The sequence below is a fragment of the Phyllostomus discolor genome, chromosome 7 (assembly GCF_004126475.2).
Source record: "Phyllostomus discolor isolate MPI-MPIP mPhyDis1 chromosome 7, mPhyDis1.pri.v3, whole genome shotgun sequence".
Lineage (NCBI taxonomy): Eukaryota > Metazoa > Chordata > Mammalia > Chiroptera > Phyllostomidae > Phyllostomus > Phyllostomus discolor.
Genome location: NC_040909.2, coordinates 32,422,926 through 32,441,340, shown reverse-complemented (window position 1 = coordinate 32,441,340; position 18,415 = coordinate 32,422,926). Strand labels below are relative to the sequence as shown.

The 18,415-nt window shown below is 45.0% G+C and overlaps 1 long non-coding RNA gene across 1 annotated transcript in view; it reads left to right on the top strand.

Annotated features, from left to right (window-relative positions):
* Window positions 1-1,892: 1,892 nt before the first annotated feature.
* LOC118501603 overlaps window positions 1,893-18,415 on the top strand; it is a 54,581-nt gene continuing 38,058 nt past the window's right edge. Inside the window, exons 1-2 of the long non-coding RNA XR_004904227.1 lie at window positions 1,893-2,463; window positions 2,756-2,947. This is a non-coding gene — a long non-coding RNA (uncharacterized LOC118501603). The remainder of the gene's footprint in view (window positions 2,464-2,755; window positions 2,948-18,415) is intronic.

Here is an 18,415-nt window from a genome sequence, read left to right as displayed (position 1 = left end):
AGATTTGAGAGGAGGACGGCTTCAGGCAGTCACTCTAACCAGACTTTATTTGCCCCAGGATGACATGTTACTGTGAGATGCTTCGTCCTATTATAAAGCCTTTAAGGAAGAAAACAAGCCCACAACGTGTTTATGGCTTGAGTTACTTTTGTCAGAGGTTAATCGCCCCTATCTTGAAGACTGCAGCATTTTCTGGTGGGCTCCCAAGGGGCCAGAGGAAGTGAGATGACAAGTGTGCTGCCTGCTGCCTTCTGAGTCCTGGCTTCATTAAGCTGGGTAGTAATGCCTCTTCTTTTTTTCTAGTACAGCTATTAGGACAATGACTTATGATGGTGTGTGGCTCAGTGAGACCTCCAGGGACTGAAGGTGGGGGCATGAGTGGAAGGGCTGAGCTTGGATCAATGACAGAGAAAGTGGTCTGACCTACTCTGCTGGGTGGGATGTTTGCTGCCTCCCTCCCAGGGTACTGTATGGCCCCTGGCTCCTGTCCCCTGTTCTCCAGCCAGCCAACTGCCCTTTTCCCCCAAGTTCTCCAGACGAATCCAGGTAGGAGGGAGGGATCAACAGCTGAGTCAGTGTCCCCAATTTTCCCCCTCTCTTGTCTTGACACAGTTCCTTTCACTCCCATGTATTCCTCAGGTACTACCATCTTTCTCTCCTCTTGTCAGCAGAGCTCCTTGAAGGAATTATCTACACCCATGATCTCTACCTCTGTCTATCTCTACCTCCCCTCTCATTTCCTGGGCACCTCCCATCTGGACTTTCCTGCCTCCCTGTAGCTTCCCCTGGGTGACACAGCTCACCTCATAACTGCTAGGGTTAATTCAATCAGCAGTCACATGACAGAAAGTCCCTGCCAGGCTTGGGAAATTGTCCATAACTCCCTCTTTAGCATATTTTCTTTTGGCTTTTGTGACAACTCTTGATAGTGTTTTTCTAAGTAGTCCTTGTGGCAGTCATGAAGACACAATGAGCAGATCCCCTCTGAATGAGACTTAATTGAGCCTTCCTCAGGATTCCCCACATCTTTGGGAGAAAGTTTCACTCATCTTGGGTGGCCCTGGCCAGTGATTGAGTAAGGAGGTAGTGGAGGGACCAGCCGCTTCCCTCCCATGTGGGACTCAGTAACAAGAATCTTTCCTCTGGAGCTCCCTGCTGGTGGTACTTGGTCAGGTCGGCTTCTGACTGATGACTACTGCCCAGTCCTGCCTCTTTCTTCTTCCTTTCACCATTGTTGCTCCCAGGGACCATTTGCTCTGTCTCAGTGTTTGTTTCCTGGATAAGACAAATGGAACATTCCTTATAGCCCTTTGTTGCCATTACTTTTTGCCATCTTCTTCAATGATGGTGTTTCAAAGGCACTGTTCTAGGCCCTCTTGCCTTCTCAGTTTACACCTTGTTTGGTCATTGTTTTATTCTCCTCTATGTCTTTCACATTCCCCTCACACTAGAGAAAAAACCTAAGTCTCTCTCTCACATCATCTCTCTCCCCAGTCTTCAAGTCTTTGTGTCTCTGACTTGCAGATACATTCATTTGGATCTCTTGCAGGCACCTCAAACTTAACACATGTATAAAGAAGAGCTTATTAAGCCCAAACCCTTATCCCCAGGCTCCCCAAAATTGTTCTTTTACATTTTCTGTCTAGGGAGTGGTACCTAACTGTGGATTAAATCTCTGTGCCAGAGACCTTGGTTCTGTTATCCTCACCTGAGGGCATTTTTTTCATTGATTTTCAGAGAGAGAGAGAGGTGGGGGTGGCGGGGAGAGAGGGAGAGAGGCAGAGAGAGAGAGAGAGAGAGAGAGAGAGAGAGAGAGAGAGAGAGAGAGAATGAGAAACATTGATTGATTGCTTTCTTGTATGTGCCCCAAGCAGGGATTGAACACTCAACCTGGGTATGTGCCCTGATTGGGAATCAAACCTGCGATCACTTGGTATACAGGAAGACACTTCAACCAGCTGAGCCACACAGACCAGGGAAGAAACTCTGGCTCTGTTCTTCATTCCTCTGTTGCCACTCACAGCAAATCTCCAGACCCCAGGACCTCTTATATGACCACTGACTCTGTTATTGCTGGAGCTGCTTTTGTTCTGACCTGAATCACTGCAATCACCTGCTAATTAATCTTTCTGTCTCTAGTCCCATCACATTTGATCCATCCTTGAATCCGTGGTCATAGTCATCTCAAAATACAAATCTGGTATCCTTCCCCTAATCAACCCTTTTAATAGCTTTCCCTTCACCCCTCAAATCCAAACATCTCAAAATGGGGAAGAGGACCTCCAAGAGCAATTCCTAGAATATCAGCATCAGCATTAGCACCAGCTGGGAACTTAAGAGAACCATGAATTCTCAGACCCCAGCCTATATGCACTGAATCAGAAGCTCTGTCAGGGAGGTTGCTGCTGCAGCCTCACCTTCCCAGACTGTTGAACAAGCTCTCCAGGCAATGCATGCTAAAGTGTGAGTATCACTGGCTTAGGAAGCCACCTGCACTTCTAGCTCCCTCATTAGTCCCACCCATATATCCCCCACCCTGCTCTGATCACATCGAGCAACTTGCCTGCTCAGTAACGGACTCCCTCTGCTAATTCCTGATGCCTCCTCAAGAACTGGTGCATGCATCACCTCCTGCAGGAAGCCTTCCCTGACACCTGTCTAGTGAGTTAAGCGCCGCTCTTGTGTGTTCTCAGTCTCCCATGCTTCACTCTATCACTGCCCTTATCTCACTGTGTTATAATTGCCTTTTTACCAGGCTGCAACTCCCACTAGACTGTGAGCTTGTTCAGAAGAGAGATTGTCTTTCATCTCTGACTCCCTGAGGCCTGGCTCACTGCCATGCCAAGCCCAGAGAAGAGGCTCAGTAATGACGTCCTGGTGGAGTATCAAGCCTCTGCCTTTGCTGGGGTTTCTGGCCTACAGTGACATTGTCAGCTGCCTGCAGCAGGTAATTCTGCCTCCTCATCTGCCTCTGGACATCTACTAGAGTAGTGGGACCAGAGTTTGATTTCATCCTGCTTGTTTCAGTTTAGCCCGGGGGAGCTGGATATGGGCATGTGCTAATTGGATGACGGTATTGGGTCTGACTGGCTTTGTAAATGTATACACAGGCAGTGAGCAGAGCACAGTTCAAACAGAACCATCTGGAAAATGCTTTGATTCTCCTGGCTAAGCAGTCTGATCCTGCATTCCTGGGAACTTGGCATAACTCGGCCAGGCCGTTATTGGTGGGAGGGATTTGAAATCATGTCTGCAGTGGAGGTTGCTGTTGCTGCTTCATCTTCACAGACTGTTTAACCCTGCAAGGCCTCAATTTGTCCATCTTTGCAGTGGACATCATCCACCAAGTGCTCCAGGCGCAAGCCTTTCTGAATAAATCATTCCCTCAATGGCTCTGATCGCAAAGCAAGGAATGTTAGGCATGCAGCTTGAAATGCATCAAAACACAGGGAGAGGGAACCTAGGACCCCAAAGGAAGAACCGTCCAGGGTGCAGATATTGATAAAAAACAGAGCAGAGAATGGTTACCTCCTGGTCTGAAAAGAGAGATGCTTCTCTCCCTGCCCTCCTGTGTTGGAAGCTCTCACCAATTCCAGTCTCAGATGCATTAAGAAGAGGAGGTCCAGGAGGCAGACTGGGAAGGTTTAGGCTTGATGGAGCAGCTTCGTGAATGTTGATGCTTTGTGAGACAGAATGCGTTACACCTATGCTGGTCAAAGGGATAGCTGTTAGTCACCTCTTGACCAAATGCATCAGTTTAAGGCACTGGTCCTTTATCTGTTTTGGCAGATCAGAAACCCTTTTGAGAATCCAAGAAAATGATTGTTGTTCTCACCTGAAAAAGGAGCAGTTCCCATAGGTGTGTATTTTTTGGTCTCATTTTGGGTTGTTGGTAGAGTCCTGGAGGTATACCCATTAACTATAGGAGCCTATGGACTGCTCTTAGGGAATCCCTACTGTTAGTTGCCCCTGATGTTTGGTGCACCAAAGTTGTTTCCTCTATTGGCCTTGCTCCTGAATCCCTAGACAGAATTGCTCCCTTCTCAGTGCTCACATGGCACGTAGCCCGTGCTGCCCAGCCAAATGCAGCAGGTCACATAGCCTCAGTCTCTGAACTCAGGCTGGCCCTGGTTGCTGCCCTTGGTTCCTGTCCTGACTTCCCCTTTACACACGGTGTGACCCTGTGGACTGATTGATGGTCCATGCCAAGGTTCAGTTTCCTTTCTGAAGAAGTGAGCTTGAATATGGGATCTGCCCCTCACAACATATTGTGAGAATTCAATGAGAGCCTGGATGTCAGAGCCATACCCAGGGACTGGCATTGAGGGAAACTCAGGGGCAGGGCCTTTTGTACTCTGTCCCTGGTGCCTGACACAGAGTCTGCACACAGTTGGCATTCAATTACCATTGGTTAAAGAGAAGAAGGAATGACTAGGCTACAACAGAGATATGTTGCACCTATGTGAGTCAGCTAATTATGATCAGGCAGGTGGCAGTAAAAGGGGAGGTCTTGCCTTTAGCCTCCCTATCCTGCTTAGGCTTCTGGATTTCTGCTGAAGTTGAGGCTTCTGGATTTCTGCTGAAGTTGAAGAACTCTATCTAGAATCTGGTAAGTATGGATTAAATGAAATGTGAAAAGTGTAACATGGTGCAGAAGCCCTCGTTTTGGAGTCAGAACTGGGTCCAAATCTGGACTCAAACACTCATCTGACTTCGGGCAAACTTAATCACTCAGGGCCTCAGTTTCCTCAGAGGAAATGTGGGACTATTGATGCCTATCTTATTAGAGTCTTTGCAGAACAGATTAAGTCATGTATATAAAATGTTTATAGCACATAGAAGGTGCTGAAGAAGTGGGAACTGTAGTTGTTATTGTTAACAGTAGAAGACTGAACAAATGTGAAATCTGAATATCAGTGTGTCATTGTTCATTTTTGGGTTGGGGCCATCCTAGTCCCACACACAGAGGCCTGGGAACATGCCCAATACTGGACTGTAAGTTGAGACTGCTTGAGTTCAAATCCTGATTCTACCATTTGGGGCCAAAAATGATCTGTGACCTGGGTAGCCTTGGGCAAGTCAATTAACCTCTCTGAGCCCCAGTGTCTTCATCTGTGAAGTGAGACAATAATACTACCTATCCCATATTGTTGCATTTACTGTGAAGATCAAATAAAAGAATGTATGAGTTGCATTTAGTGCAATGCCCAGCACATCACAAGTACTCAGCAATGGTAGCTTTATTACTATTATTGTCTGATGGAGGGGAAGTGGGGGCTCCACACTTCAACCCTAGCTTAGTCTCTGAGATCACCAGTAGCTGAGGTCACTGTTAGCTTCTTGAGGAATTATTTTGTTCTATTTTTGTTTTCTAGCTGAGTTTGGACAATGTAAAGGCAGCTTGTAGGTAGCATGGGGTTGGCTGGGCCAAGAGCTAGACTGAGGTCCCCTATAGCCTCCAGGGGCCACACAGACCCGCTACAATTCTCATCAGCATGCTGCTTAGAGCTTATTCCGTTGCAGATGCTCCGTGTATATTTCCTGGACAACTGGCGTCTCCCCTCCCCAGTCCCTGGAGTCCCTGCCAGCTGAGGTTTCCAGGAATAAATGTACATGCTTCTAGGCAGGAGAAGTCCATCTTGGGCTACCTGAGTCTGAGCCCATGTGAACCCAATGCTTTATGCAACCCAGCACCTCCAGGAGAGCCCCCCAGGCCCAGGGAGGCTGCCGAGCTCCCTTCATATTCATCACTTGGAGCTGCACCTTTTTTTCTCCAGGCGGTGCAGGGATGTGTATCACCATGGAAACGCTAGAGGTGAAATCACTCAAGTGTTGGCAAGCAGAGTTTCTCTCTTGAGCTTGGAAAAATGGAGAGCAGGCTCACTGTGTCACAGAAAGGAAAGATGCCCTTAAAACAACCCGAACACTCTCACTTCCATTCGGGGACTTTCCCTTTAAATAAAAGCTGAACAATAAATGGAAGAGAAATGTTTTCAGTTTCTAGATTGGCTACCCCAGAGAGTCTACTTGGAAGGACATGCCCATCCTTTCTGGCTTTCCTAATCTGCTACATCTTATAGAGTGGATAATACATTTTGTCTGGAAAGAAATGGGGTGACATCTTGGAGTTGATATTTTAAATTGATGAAGCTAGAGACCAGAAGTGCAGACCCTTGTGCCTGTTGACCATTTCTGGCCCTTTGCCTGATTTTTGGACCCAGGATATGTTTTCTAAATGAGGATCTGACAGGTTCCTGGCAGCTAAGACTATGGAGAATGTGTTTGCCACTTGGGGTGGGGGGAGGGTCCAAGATAGCTGTACCCATACCTACCTCCAGGCTGCCCTGCCCTCAGACTATTTTGAGGGCTCTATGCCAGCTTCTGAGAGCTAATTTGGGCAGTAAGATGCCATATAACTCTAGTTACCCAGATTGGGGCAGGGGAAGAAAAGCAGGGTATGAGGAAAGTGCAGGGAGTTCTGGGAGATGGTGGGGCCTTAGGATAGCTCAGGGGAAACTTTGGCTAGCTGGCGGATTTGAGCATGCCCATGGCACTGTCAACTGGGATGTGGTTTTAGGAGCCTGGCACATTCTAAAGGATCTTTGAAAGGATTCTATAGAATAATAATTTATCATCTTTCTTGGATCATGGGTATTTTGGAGAATTTAATGAAAGTTCTGCATCCTCTCTCTTGAGAAAATATCCACACACATAGACATAGTGTTTTGTATACTACTTGGGAGGCCTCCAAGGAAAGTCAGCCCTTGCCTGGCAGGGTTGGATTAGGAGCTGCGGACTCTTCTTAGAGAGAGAGCTCTGGGCAGCCTTTCCTCCTGTGGCCTCAGCAAAGTGAGACTGATCTGAGCACTTTTCTCCTGAAGCTCAAATAAACTCTGAAACCTCAGAGGGGCCCTCTGTATGCCCTTAGTCATTTAAGTCTGAATAGTCCTACAAGTTCTTACCATTAATCTGAGTCATTGGGTGTTGGTCACTGTTATGTGGAACTTATTTGGTTCTTTGGAGGAAAGTGTGTCACCATCTAGCAAAGAAATCTGCAGGGCAAGAATGCACAGAAGGACAGGAAGGTGACTGCACCTGGAACAGATCAAGCTTTCCCTTACTGCCTCTTGCAGACTGCAACCCTGCTGATGGGGCTTAAAGAGGTTTTCAGAAGCACTGAGACAAAGGACGTCTCCTCCTCCTCTCCGTCTTTGTTTCTTCCCATCCTTTTCTGTATGTGGAACCACATCCAGTGGAGGGGGAAGGGGACGGACCATCCGCTTGACTGTCAGAGCTGATCACTGCTGACCTTATCAAAACACAGAATCAATACACTCTCCTCCCAGCAGGCCAGAAAAATCACAAGGAGTCTGAACTGAAGCAGTATGAAGCAGAAGCAGAAGACAAGCCTGTAAACTGTTAGGTCTCTGAGTCCTCCCATGCCCTTCCTCAGAGTAAGGTGAGATCAGTAACCTGCCTAGTATTCAGATGCAGGATGGGTTCCTGATGAGGGGAAAAATCCAAAGCAGGCTCTGTTCATCAAGTCCCCTTCTTAGCTGGCCTGCAGTCTGGTCTCAGAGTCACTTGCATTGACAGGGAGGCCTGTGAGGCTGAAGACCTTAGCCCTCCCCACCTTTCAGCAGGTTCCTGGGAAGGCCTTCTGCCAGCCTGGCCCTGGAGCTGAGGTCTCTAGACTTGAGCTGTGCCCTTGGAAAAGCCAAGCTATGTCACCGATTTAGTACTAAGTGGCCTTTACCATGTTATCACCTCTCTCCTCTCTTTCATTTCTTTGCTCTTCTCTATCTTTTCTCCAAACTTGTTTTCTTTTCCTTTTGCTTTTTACTTTGCCTCTTTTTTCAAGAGGGAGAAGAAATGAAGGAGAGAACTATTGTGGGTGGAAGGGAAGGGGAGTTAGATGAGGTCACCTGCTGCCTGGCAGAAGTGCCTGCCTTCCTGCCAAAGATGAGGTCATCCCCTGTGGCATGTTTTGCCTGGGGGTGAGGGGACCCCCCCAGAACATCAGAAGCCATTCCTGGTGGCAGTGGGAACTGAGCTCTTTTTGGCATGTCCTCCATCTCTTTTCTGACTTTCTCGGCCTTTCTAACAACAAACCAGTGTCTTGAGTGTATGCCCTCAAAACATCAACTCCCTAAACTTGTCTTGGTCTCCTATTTCTGGTCATTTCTGCCATCTCAGAGCTCATAGCAGTTGGACCCAGTGTGGTTTAGGTGCCCATATTTGGCAGGACCATCAGGCTTTACTATACTGTACACACTGTCCTGTAATTGCCCATCCAGTCTTTCTCCATTACTTGGCACTGAACTTCTTGAGGGCTCCTTTATCCTTGTGTTCCTAAAGCCTATCCCAGGAGACTGCATAGAGCAGAGCTCAGGGACTGGCATTTGTACTTCTCAGGAAGGCAAGGCTACTTGGACCAAGGCACACATTGACCTCACGTAGAGGTGCTGCAGCCAGCCCTTCTGTAGCCTCAGAGCTTCATTGTTGAACAAAAACACACACAGCAGAGCTGGCCACTGAACCAGTCTCCCTGCACTTAGGCACTGTTATGCCTTTGCATGCTTGGAGCCCTCTGACTGGAATGCATCCGACCCAGGTGGAATTAATTGCTCTTCTTTCTGAGTTCCCAGAGGATTTTGTGCTCAAGTTTTTTTATAGCTCTGATTGCATTGTGCTTTATGGATTGTTTGCATGGTTATCTCCTCCTACATAGGCATTCATCTGTCCGACGAATACTTGTCAGGCATCTTTGCCAGGTGTGGGGATGCATGAGCCCAGCACAGGCAGGGCTCTGGTCCTCATGGAGCCAGAGTGGGAGGGTGAATGGCCTAGACAATGCCAAGCACATGGAATGGAGGGTGTGGCATTCAGAAAGGCTGGGGGAGGGAAGGGGACATGAAAGCACATTAAGAGAGTTGATGTTTATTGCTATCATTCAGAATCTGGAACTGGGAAAGGAGAAAAATGAGCAGAAACAAGGAAATCTTGTGGGCTGAGGTGGGCTAGGAGAGGGGGTCCAGCAGGTTAGACTGTTGTAAGGACAGTGTTAATGAGGAGCCTGCCATCCTCAGGGCTCATCCAAAGATGTGGTTTCAATGTTCTGCCAGCTGTTTATACCTGGTATCACTGTGGACAGACACAAGTGTTGGGATGCCAGGGGTGGGGGACTGGTTATTAGAGGAGTGTGCAAGGAGCAGTAGTGGCAGATGGGTCCTGGTGCCAACTTTACTATTTGAGGGGAGTGTAATGTTTCTGATTTTTTAAAAATCACATGGGCAAATGGAGGGGAACTATTCCTGAGCAAACAATAAAACAGCAAGAATGAAGCATCACATGTCTGCATTTTCCCCTATAGGGAAGAAGATAGTAAGATGAGGGGCAGGTGGAAGTAGTACCTCTTGGGTCACCAGCATGCAGAGTCCATGCCTGTGGCTGGGTAGAGACAGCAGTGCCAGAGTGAGGCTTCCAGTTCCCTGTGTAGCTTAATATGCCACAGCAGCAGGCAAGGCCACCAGCGTGCCTGCTGTCAGGATTTCCTGCCAGAGTAGCCAGGAGCCAGACCCTTTGGAGCCAAGGAGCACTGGTGCCTGTCTTTTCTTCCCAGTGATCCCTTCCCACACAACTGGGCTACTCATACTGGGGCATCCTGGGAAATTCCCCATGCCCTAGAACCTCATCAACCTGTGGGCAGGAACCAGAAACGAACACGGCAGCACCAGCCACAGATGGTTACAGCTTCTAAATAAGCATTTCATTAGTTTGGAACCTGGGGAAAACATGGTTCAAGTTATAGGGAAAAATAAATGAGTGAGGAGAGCCTGATTTTAAATCCTGCTAGTTATGTTCAGCATGTCCGTAAAAATAAGAAGAGCTCTCTTTTTAAAGAGGGCCACTGTTAATTAGCTGCTGCACCCATTTGAGCACTTTGTCTAGTTATAACATGGTTATGCCATGCTGGGAAAGAAGCATACGGTTCCACATATCCTTTTTATGTCTACTCCTGTCATGCTGAAATTGGCTCTCTTACTCTGTAAATGTGCTTTATGTAGGAGCTGAATGGCAAGAGTGTTGTTCATGTTTATACTTGCTGTCTGCCCCTGGAAGTCCAATCCTTCCTCATTCCTCCTTCCTGAGGTTGGTGCTCAATCCATATTGGAGTGGACACCTGACTCCATTTCCATTTCCACAAGCTGTGCATTCTGTTTCTCTTTTCTTTCCCCACTAAGTAATGCCTGGGAGTGGTTTTGTGTCTTCTGCTTAACCCCTGACAGCTTGCAGTGAGTTCATCCTTCCATGGGAATAGCTGTGGTCTTGCTGCCCACTCCTCTGAGACTAGAAGGCTAATCTCCTCTTGTCTTCCCTGACAAGCTTGTCCACACCAGGGAGGCTTAGACTGTGATTCAGAAAGTCTTGTGAATGCCACTGTCACTAAGACATTTTAGCAGGTGACAGGGGATGTGTGGGGCACTTGAGTCCCAGAAGCACAACTGATAACTTTGACAAGCTCCGGTCTCCTCATCTGAAAAAGTGGACAAGAGGTTCTGCTATGGGGAGGAATGATGGTCTACAGAGCTCCTGGCCATCTTCTGCCTGCTTCTTTAGGAGATTATCAGGTTAGGCTTACATTAGGTGTGAGACCAAGTGACCTTTAAAAAAACCTTGAGAAAAGTCAGAAAACCTATTATTTTCAGGGTGATTCTGGGTGCAAAGGTTCCTGGTTTCTCAGACAATCTGGTTGGTTTGGATATTCTGAGATGCTGTTGGAGGAAACCCATGGATCCTCATTAGTATAATAGTTACTGCTTTTTGAGCACTTGCTGAGTATAAGCTCTGATCTAGCGGTTTGTGCTCTTTGTATCATTTAATCTTTATTGTGACTCTTTGAGGTAGATCTTATTATTTCCACTTGGTGGATAAAGAAACTGAGACCCAGGGAGGTTAATGATTACCCAAGGTTTCACAAGCTTTGATAAGTGTGAGAGTTAGGCTTTAACTGGTCTGTGACTTCCAGTTCTATTTTTCCATCATGTATCACTGTCCCTGTAGAAATCTAACAAACCAGGTCGAGCAATTCCCTAGGGCAGTGCTGCTCATTAGAAAGTTTTCTGCAGTGATGGAATAGTCCTATTCTGATCTGTCCAATATGATCATCATTAGCCACTTGAAATATGGCTAGTGTGACAGAACTGAGTTTTAAATTTTATTTACTTTTAATTTATCTAAATTTAAATAGCTCATGTAGGTAGTGGTTACCATATTGGACAGTGCAGTGCTAGAGCCTATATTTTTCTGATGCAAGTCCTCATGGAGACCTCAGGAGCTGGTAATCTATGGTTCTTACTCAAGCTCCTTTTACCCCACCCCACCCCCTGGCCACCACACTTAGTGGCTACCTTCCATAGTTCTATAGCAAACTGTATGTGGGATGCTACCTTCTGCTCGTAATGATGTGGCCAAGGCTCAGGGGGCTTTAGATGAACAAAAGATTAGAGGTTTTTCATCATAGTTTCTTTTTCTAGCTCCCCTTTAACTTTTGGTTTCTGATATTCATTCTAAAGTCTCCAGTTCTAAGCTCTACCTGTTCTTCTTCCTCCTCCACAGACCTCACTATTTTTCGTCCACCAGGATAGTTGGACACTCATTGTCCCATCAAGTGAGGCATTGGGGACCATGCCTTAGTTGTGGAGCTGTGATCCATTAGCCCTCTAGAAGTAGCTGGTGCTTGGGTACACAGGTTCTTTTCACATTTTTGGCAGTTTAAGGATCACATTTTTTTGGTCTTTAAAATATATTTTTTTCCTGATTTGAAAAGTAGTACGTGTTGATTACAGAAAATGTAAAAAATGTAGAATAAAATTAATAAAAACTGAGAGTCATACTAGTATTTAGGCAATATCACTTTTATAATTTAAGATTTTCCCTTCTAGGTACATGTATTTTAAATATAAGGAAAATACCATTTGTAATCTCAATTTTTACTTACCAATAAATCATGAATAGTGTGTCATCACATATACTTCAAAAGTGTGGTTTTAAGCAGGTATAAAGTATTTTCTTGTGTGAATATATTACAGCTTATTTAACCAATCTGTCAGTAAGACACTTGGATTATTCCCAATGTTTTGCTATTATAGATAAACACTAACAAGCATTCTGACAGCTGATTCAGATAATTCTTTGTGTATATCTATAATCAGTTTGTCAGAGCGGACTTCTAGAATGCATTTGAGAGGTCAAAGGATGTATGTGTTTTAAAGCTCCAGCAGGGTATTGCCAAAATTGTTTCTAGGAAGGTTTACCAACTTTAATTCCCATTCATTAAGTATGAGAGTGCCTGACTGTGATAAGATCAAGTAATCTGAGCACATGCCCAACACTCATATTCACTATTGTATTTTTTAAAATTAGAATTAGAAGGTGTTTCACTTATTATTGCTGTGTGACAACTTACACCCAAACTTAGTAACTTAACCACTTAATTTCATTCATAACTTTGTGGGCAGGAATTCAGGAAGGGTTTGGCAGTGTAGTTCTTTTATGGGGTCTAGATGTGGTTACTATCAGAACAAGAGGGGCTGGCATCATCTGAATCCTTAGTAAAGCTGGATATCCAAGGTGACTCATGCACATGGCTGCGTTTGGTAGCTCACTGTTGCCTGGGAGCTCAATGAGGGCTCTCAGCTAGGGTGTCCACATGCGATCTCTCCAGCATGGTGATCTCAGGGTAGCTGGACTCTTTACATGGAACCTGGCTTCCCCCAGAGTTAGTGTTCCAAGGGATCCTAGTAGAAGCAGCATGGCCTTTTCTCACCTAGTTTGGAAGTCATATAGCATCACTTCTACCATACTCTACTGATTGAAGCTGCAAATGTTTGTGCAGATTCAAGTGGAAAGGATATAGACTCCACTTTTTAATTGGAGAAATGTCCAAAGTTTGAGACCATTCTTAAAAACTGCTATAGAAGATACATTACATGTAAGCGTGGCCTGTGTAGTATTAGTGACATATTCACCATCAATGGTACTCAAGTTTCAAGGGACCTATGTCTAAAGACCATGCTGTGTATATATGATAGTTGTTAAGGGCTTTGTTTTGGGTTAGTGCATATATGAATATGAGCAAACAGGAGTAGTTTGGAGATTTATTAGTTAATGTGAACAATAGTCAAGAGTCCAGCATCTGGGATTAACTTCATTACTGAGCTGTGATTGGCTGGTGGCTGACTCCCAGTCATCTGTGACATCAGAATGGGGGTTTGGAGAGCTTGGTCAGGTAGGAAGATTCAGTTTTTAATGCTTCCCTTAGAGAGTAACCTGGGAGCCCAGTACAAGCCTAACATCTGTGAAGTGGTTAATTCATTGCACCCAAATGTCTACATTGTGAAGTCCCATCCTGAGGACTAGGGATGGGAAGAGCTAGAGGAATGAAAGGAGGTGCATCTGGCTTCCTGTTCTGACCACTGAATTTTAGTGAAAAAACTTGTTTTAGGTGCCTGAATATCAATGCCTGATTTGATTGACTTTGGGCAAGGCAGTAAGAAAAGTAGAAAACTCAGAGAGCCCTGGTAATTACATGTTATCATTGGTAACAATCTAGCTTGGGACATCCATGCTGTCTCATCACAATAAGCATCACCCTGGACTCAGTTGTCTGTATGTGCCTCGATCTAGCTTTGTTCCCAACTGGACAGATGGCTCAGCTTCCTCTCAAGGATCATGGGGCCAGAATCCTTTTCCCAAGATGGATGATTCTTTGTGATTCTTTGAGTTTATGTCCACACTTTCCTGCATATTTCCCTCTAGAGTCACCTAGGTATTGGTGTGGAATGGAACATCCAAATGTTCCATTTGAATCCTATGAATATCTTTACAACACACAGGGAAGTGTGGATCAGAATCTTCTGGGAACATTTTCAGAATACATATGGCTAGGTGCTACCCTGGACCTGGGGAATTAGATTTCTAAAGGGTGGGGAATAGAGTTTGATACATCTATTTTCAAATACTCCTCTGAAAATTATGATGCCACCTTTGCAAAGAGCCCTGTTTTACAAGGTGCTTTCACTTGTATCTGTCACCTGAGTTGATTCTTGCAAAAGGCAAGGCTGATGTTAGTACCCCTGTTTCACAGAAAAGAAATCTGAAGCACAGGGAGGTTAAGTGCCTAGTTTGTAAATCTCAGAGCTAAATTCGTACCAGAGATTTCTGACTCCTCTAGAAATCATTCAGTGAGTTCTTTTCTGTGAAGAACTCATGGCTACTCCTTTTGATATGGAATGCTGGGGCTATTGGTGGGGTGACTGGCAGATGTTTGGTTGGACTGTGTTGGTTTATGGGCCATAGGATCTGGGATAGGGAAGCTATGAAAACTGAACTGAGCACCTGCTGTGTACGGGGACATTGTTCTATCTGATTAGCTTGCAAATTTCAACTGAATTTGGGTTGTGAAGGTGACACCTCCTCTGGTGGGAATGCTGAGGCCATTAAGGATGCACAGCACATCTCCAGAAGCAACATCTTGGCTCTGCTCCTCCAAATATAGGTTGGAGACTAAAAAACCCCAACAAAACAAACCTTTATTTTACATTCAAAGTGCTGCTAGGAGAGGATGCCTGGCTTGAGGCTTGGAAGTGAATCTGGGCAGTGGTCAACTCTTAAAGGCTAGGATGCATCCTTCTGATAGAAAGTACAGTGGGCTATCTGGAGTAAAAGACTTTATGCTTAGCTAGCAGGAATAACAGATGCTAATTAACTATCCCCCAATCCTGCAACCCTTTGATGATAACAACACTATAACCTCTGCCCAGGAAGAGAGAAGTGAAGGTGAGAACTACATCATGTAAGAGTTAAAGAGACCTCAGAGACCCACTGGTCAGCTCCCATATTTATGGCATAAAAGCCAGTGTCTGAGAGAAGAGCCTTGTCTAAAGACTCTTGTCTGAAGTCACCCAGTGCAAAAGTGGGAACAATTGAATTAAATCCATGACTCCTCCTGTCCTGTTGGGCTGGTGCATCTGCCACCTGCAGTTCCTTGGAGCTCCAAATGCCTGAGACTGGGAGAGATGGTTACTCTTAACCCAATCATGCCATCCCCAGTATATGGGACCCAGAACTCAAAGCAGAATCAAGCATTTTCTCACTTCTAAGGGGCCAAGTTTTCACTTTTGATCATCTTTTTAATGCCATGCCATGCCTCTTCCTTTGGTGGGAGGATGAACTGTAAGGTAAAATAAGATAGCTCACAACTGGCCTGGTGAGCTTTGAGTGCTTATAGGAGTACCTGAACCACTTTGCTAAAATGACCTCTGTTTGCATGTTCCCAATGTTCTCAGTTAGAATGTGAAGCAATAAGATATTATTGGCCATATGTATTTTCAATTTTGTTTTCCTGATGAATTTGAATGACAAAGCAGATCTTCTGATAGGATAGAGAACAGGTAAGTTTGATGGTTGGAGGTGGATTGTGGAAGAAGTTAGCAGTGAACATTGTTGGGAGAAGACAAATTATTTGTGAGTTTTATGGGCCATCAGGGATAATATGAAGGCAATAAAATCCTAAAGTGAGGAAAGGAGGAAGAGAGAGCCACCAACAAATGGAGATGGCAGGGAGTAGCAGCACCAAAGACCTCCATTGTCTAGTTCAAAATTTTGCTGGGATTTATCCCTGCTGCCATTCTTGGCTAAATCCACAGGGCTTCCCACCAGGTATTATAGCCATCTATATAGGCTTTCAGGTCAACAGTCTGAGAATCTGGTTCTCTTTTTGTCTAAGACTGCACCTGCCATGTCTGTGTTCTAAGAACCTAGTATCAAGCTGAGCTGTTCCCTGGAAGTACCATCAGAGGACATCTTGTCTAGTCCTTTCACTAGACAGGTGAGACCCTGATAGACTTTGTGACTTGCCCCAGCCATCCAAAGGGGCATTGAGCCTGAGACTTCATTGTCTTGACTTCTATATCTCTCTTTCAAAACAGACCTCCAAAAGTTGCCACAAACTATCTGTAGTTAGTAATTGGGCCCTGGGGCCCTGGCTGTGGCTTTTAGTATCCCTGAAAATGGCACATTTTGGGGGCATGCTAGAGACTTCTCACGTCTTGCTTGGGTCAAATGATCAGGTGTGCTCAAAGGTGTTTTCACTCTCAATGAATATTTCCTGGACATGTGCATTACCTGGTGAACTTCCAAATGAGTGAGCAACAAAAAGGAAGGAAGAAGAAAATGGTGGCTGTATTTTAAAAATTAGATGAAAATAAGGATTATTTTTATAGCTTGCTTTTTCAGAGGGAGTTCTCGATGATTGGGATATCATACTCAGAGGGAGAGCCACACCTGTCCATTCATCCTCATGCCTAGTCATCTGACACCTTTGATAGAGGCCAAGAGTAATAATTCACATTTACTAGCACACATTGCCAAGAAACTCAAAAACATATTATACATGTCATGTGCTGTGACAAGTATTATTATCCTGTGAGAGATATTGTAACAAATCATTCAATAATTAATTTACAAATACCAGAAAACCAGAGCACACTGGATGAAAACCAACGTGACTGTGCAGGGAACCAACCACATCAGACCAATTTAATTTCCTCCAATGTCAGAATGACAGGTTTGTAAGATAAGGCAAAAGCAATAGACGTAAAATATCCTGACTTCAGTAAGCCCTTTAGCTCTGTTCCACATGATGTCCTCATAAACATGCTATGAAAATATGGTGTAGCCTCTGCTATTGTTATTTAGTCTTTGATTTATCATAGTTCCCTTTCCCTAAAGAGTTTGAGTGGAGTGTTGTGTGGAAAAATATCTGCTGCCCAGAAGAGCACTGGGAGGGTCTTACTCAGGACCCAGACCCGGAGTCAGTCTTGTTCAGCAATATGATTACAGAGATAACTCATGGTGACATATACACTTCAACATTTACAAAGTGCTTAGAGTTGGATCTCAAACCCAAGTCTTCTGATTCCAAACTCAAATCATTTCCTGTTCTCCCATGCTACCTTGGACAAAGCTATTAACTCAGCTATCCCAGAGGAATTATGTTTTTTTCCAGGACAATAATAAGGAAGTCGTAGAACAGTAGTATTGTATATTTACAGTGGATATTGGGGAAAGCTGGTTTCCTGAGGATAGCCTCTGGCCTTGTGGCCTCAAGGCCCTTTCCATAAACAATCTGCTCCTTGGACTGAAGGAGTGGTGAGTGGGCCTGCTGGTGAGCCCAAAGCAGGTGGTAATGCTGGGAGTTTGGTCCAGGTGGGGGCAGAATGACAGGGGCAAAGACAGGGGATTCCATACCCCTGAGAGGCCTAGCTGCTAAAGGGCCAGATGAACACTCAGAGAGCTGCTGCACTGGTGGCCAGAAATGCGTGGTCTCTGGAACTGCTGCCTGAGCTTCAGGGTAGAAGAGAACCGTCACTCTGTCCTGTAAGAGGGGACACGTGAGGCAGAGCTTCTTCCTTCCTGCACTGTGGAGAGGGGGCTGGCAATCATTGGACAACTCACTGCCTGTTAGGAGGCAAAAATCCCCCATCTTTCTGACAGCTTCTGGTTCAAGAGGCCCTCAACAACCTGAACTGTCTGAGTGCCCAGGGAACATGTAAGCACGACTAGAAAAGAAAATTCATCAGCCACTTAAGGGAATTTAGGAAACAACTAGAACAGGTGGCTTTTACTGAGTTAGAACAAAATGATGAAGCAGAAGAAAGATTTAAGAGAATAGAAGGAAGAACTCTCAAGGGAAACTAGTGAAAATGTTGATTTTCTAAAACAACCAAAAACAACTTCTTAATTTAAAAAATTGATAGGCAAACTGTAAAAGGCTGGTCACTGCTGGGAACCAAATTAGTATTCTGGATGATGATATAGGAGAAGCAGCTCACAAATAGGATAAGAATACACAGATGTGGAGATCATGGGCAAAAAGTTAAGAAATATAACCAAGAAATATAATAATAAGAAAAACCAAGTGAACCAGGGATTCTAGAGGGCTAGATGGAAAAGTAATACTTCAAGAAACAACCCTGGCTGGTGTGGCTCAGTTGGTTGGGCATTATCCTGCAGACCAAAAACCTGTGGGTTCAGTTCCCAGTCAGGGCACATGCCTTGGTTGTGGGTTCAATCTCCAGGGTTTCAGTCCCTAGTCGGGGCGTGTGCAGGAGGGAAATGATCGATATTTCTCTCATGTCGATGTTTCTTTCCCTCTCTTTCTTCCTTCTCCTCTTTCTAGAATCAATAAAAGAAAAAAAAATTTAAAAGAAACAACAGAAGAAATGTTTCCTGACTAAAGAAAGACTAAAGAAAGACATAGTCTTGACTATGGAAGGGCTTGCCAAGGGTTCCAGGATAGCTGCAAATAGATATATTCTAGATATCACTCAGGTGGCATCATTAAGTTCTA